This window comes from Microcebus murinus, unplaced genomic scaffold (assembly GCF_040939455.1).
Source record: "Microcebus murinus isolate Inina unplaced genomic scaffold, M.murinus_Inina_mat1.0 scaf003_hap2_Mmur4.0, whole genome shotgun sequence".
NCBI lineage: Eukaryota > Metazoa > Chordata > Mammalia > Primates > Cheirogaleidae > Microcebus > Microcebus murinus.
In genome coordinates this window covers 29058-32814 of record NW_027438949.1, presented here as the reverse complement: position 1 = coordinate 32814, position 3757 = coordinate 29058, and the positions used below count along the sequence as shown (strand labels likewise).

General features: G+C 51.7%; 1 long non-coding RNA gene across 1 annotated transcript; it reads right to left on the bottom strand.

Annotated features, from left to right (window-relative positions):
- Positions 1 to 499: 499 nt before the first annotated feature.
- On the bottom strand, positions 500 to 2327 carry LOC105882039 (uncharacterized). The gene is made up of 3 exons (XR_012916373.1): positions 1956 to 2327; positions 1374 to 1502; positions 500 to 826 (listed from the first exon to the last, which is right to left on the bottom strand). It is a non-coding gene; the product is annotated as an uncharacterized LOC105882039 (long non-coding RNA).
- Positions 2328 to 3757: the final 1430 nt, after the last annotated feature.

Sequence of the window (3757 nt, the reverse complement as noted above, 5' to 3'; positions counted from 1 at the left end):
CGATTTGTTGCCCAGGCTAGAGTGAGTGCCGTGGCGTCAGCCTAGCTCACACCAACCCCAAACTCCTGGGCTCAAGCAATCCCGCTGCCTCAGCCTCCTGAGTAGCTGGGACTACAGGCATGCGCCACCATGCCCGGCTAATTTTTTCTATATGTTAGTTGGCCAATTAATTTCTTTCTATATATAGTAGAGACGGGGTCTCGCTCTTGCTCAGGCTGGTTTCGAACTCCTGACCTCGAGCAATCTGCCCGCCTTGGCCTCCATTCATATGATTTTTATGCATTTACTGTATAAATACAAATTTAAAGCTATAATAAATTTCAAAATGGCAAGACCCGATGCTTTTCATTTTCTTCCGTTGCCTAAATTGTCTTCAATTACATTGTACTATTTCAGTATCTGAAGCCCAGAACCTCCCCTCCAACCCTAGGACAAAGGATGAAAATTAAGGTTGTGTAGCTGAAAAGAAGGTCTGACACAGAATCATAGTTCAGTTTTATTTTCTGCAATAACAAATATTTACTCATCTCCCTGCACCAGCAACAGGGAAACAAAACAAGTGGGCCCCGAGCACCGAAAGAAGAGTATAGGCAAAAAGTTAGGCTCTGACAATAAAGTGGCAATTAATCCAGGAATCAATGCCCTAGGAAAGGATGCATTGTCTGGCTCGGGACACAAGGTTGCATATCATCCCCCTTTTCCTGGCAGAGAGTTAGGACACAACAGGGGCCCAAAGCGCCTCATGGTCCGCAACATCAGAGAAAGTTGGTCAAGAAAGGAGATAAAGGAAATTCGGAGGAGATGAGCATCTTCAGCGGTCCATCTACTAAAAGTGAGGGAAAATGAAAACCAAGTTAGCAATAAGAACTCCTACCTACGCCCTGTACACCGCCCCTCTTTTTTTTTCTTTTTCTTTTCTTTTCTTTTTCTTTTTCTTTTTTTTTTTTTTTTTTTTTGAGACAGAGTCTTGCTCTGTTGCCCGGGCTGGAGTGCCGTGGCGTCAGCCTAGTTCACAGCAGCCTCAAACTCCTGGGTGCAAGCAATCCTCCTGCCTCAGCCTCCCGAGTAGCTGGGGCTACAGGCATGTGCCACCATGCCCGACTAATTTTTTCTATATAATTTTAGTTGGCCAATTAATTTCTTTCTATTTTTAGTACAGACTCTTGCTCAGGCTGGTCTTGAACTTCTGACCTTGAGCGATCCTCCCACCTCGGCCTCCCGGAGTGCTAGGATTACAGGCGTGAGCCACCACGCCCAGCGGCCCCTCTTTTTTTGACCTAATGCTTAGGTGTCTCCCTGTCTCCATTACAGTGCTGCTCCATCTGAGCACCTATCGCCACACCTCCACCCCCCCAGCTCCTTCTAGAACTGACACAATCAGGAGGCTGCCATTCACTGTGAACTCCTTATGAATGGCCTGCTGGTGGGGTTCCTCATAAGGAGCCAAGGATCTTCGAGCAATCTCCGCCTCCAAGGGAGACGGGAAAGGGACTGTGAGAGTGCTGGAGGAGAAATGGTTAAGGCATCATCCACTACTGGCTTTACTTGTCCCTCAAGCCTCCTTAACCCTCTAGGGCCACTTCCCCCCAGGCAGCTGTCAGGCTATCCCCGCATGCACCCAGTCATCTCAGATCCTGGCCCCTGGCCCTGTCCATCTCCTCAGTCTGACCCTCAGGTCATCCACGTCTACTGCACTCAGTCTCCTCAGCCTGGCCTACTCCCTCTGCCCTCTCAGACCTGTTTCTCCACCTCCTGCATTCTCAGGCCATCCATACGCCCTCTCCTGTCCCCTCAGGCCATCCTGGCCTTCCTCCTGCTCCCCTGTGGTCTTTCCCTTCCAGGTGTTATTGGTCCCTGCCCTGCTCCCCTACCTGTACCCTGCTCTGCCCCACCCCTTATACCTCTCTGGTCTCCCCTGGCCTCCCTAGCCAAAGCTGGATACTCTTAAAGGATACAATTCATTTAGTTGGATTCCTGGCCTTCTGTCTGCAGGCACAGGCTCTGCACCTTGCCCTCGAGCAGGGACACAGGAAATGCTTCCAGCATTGGAACCCGCCACACGAGCGCCACCTGCTGCGCCCGCGCCACCCTGGCCATTGGGGTCGCCCTGACCATCACGGCTTCCGCCCTGACCATCACGGCTTCCATCACGGCCCCTCTGGCCTCCTGTGCCTCCCGCTGCGCCTGCGTCTGGGGCCGGCATGGCTGCTCGCTTCTCCCTCAGAGCCCACCGGGAAGCCAGCCGCCCTGCCCGACAGCAGCTGAGGCGCTCAGGCTCCCGCACGACGCTCCGCCCCTTCTCCCGCAATGCACCGCGGGATGGCCACTGCGCCGGCGCACTCGGGCTGCATGCGGTCGTTTCCCGCCAAGCCCGCCCTGCCGCCTGCGCGCCCCTCTCGGGCTGGTAGTCGGGGCTGCGGAGACTGAGGCGACCTCGCGAGGTCCCGCCCGCCGCTCGGCACGAGAGGCGCCTCCCCTGGTGAGGCCTTCTGGAACGTGGTTAGTTCCCGCCAAACTGGCCCTAAGGGTGTGCAGATGCCAGCCTAGCCAACATTACGTATAACCAGCCTTCCCTGAACCTCCCTTTCCTAGACAGCAGGCCTAGTGTGCCCCTGCCCCTTCGTGGAAGCCTGGAGGACATGCATACCGCACAGAGAACTCGGGCAAGTGAAGACTAGGGGGGAGGTTGGGCCTCTCGACAGGGCAAAAACGATCAGGTGTAGCTGGGCTAGACGTGGGACCTGCCCAACGCACTTGGCTCTCTAGAGCTGAGTGAAGGGTGGCTGAGCATGAGATACGATGATGTGAGAAGGTGCCAGGGGCTGGCTGTCCCAGGCTGGAGGGCCAGCCTCAGGAGCTTGGACTGGATAATGTCGGTGGTGGGGGGGCCGTTGTAAGTTCATGGTCTGAAGGAAAGGACTAATGGTAAAGGTCGCCTTCAGGTCTTCTCTATGTGTAGGCAGTGTTTCTCCATAGGTCTCTATGCCAAGTCACACACTACTACATAGTATTTGCACCACACAGATACAGATGTAAATAACCTCAAAAGCATAGATATCAATAAAATGTAGTAAAACAGTTAGAAAATAATCCATTTTATATTCATCACCTTTGTTTTCAATATAATTTTAGTAATGGCAGCAATTAACGAGCTCCCAAATCTCTGACAATTTAACAATTATCTCTCAGGAGCCCACATGACCCGGCTCCAGCACATCAATTCTTATTGATCTCTCTTTCCTACCCACACCTGTCTAGACAGTTCTTTCATTAACTGCTCTTCAGATAAATATGTTAGAATGTGCTATTTCCTGCTGTGCCCTAACACTCCAAGGGTAGATGCAGGCATCTTAGAAACTATGTGAAGGCATCTTCATCTTCATGTATCAGTTGAGGTTTGTTCCCAGATACCATAAACCTCTCTGGCTAGTTTTGCCCAGGAAATTTAACACAGAGAACCAGTTGCTTACAAAATCATTTAAAGAGCTGGAAGAATGGAATGTAGGCTGACGCTCTGGGAATGACTCCCACAACACCACAGAACTGACCTGCTGAGGGAGCTGGTACCCATGCCATAAGAGGAAGGTAGAGAATCAGGAGGCTACTGGCTCCACCTTTGGTTCTGAGAACATATCACCCTTGCTATGATTCAAGTACCAGGAATTTCCGTTTCTTAAGTATTGGTTCCAGAGATACTGTTCAGGCGCTAGATCAGAATAGGCCATAAGAAAGGGTGCCTTGAAACCAGTGGTGTACT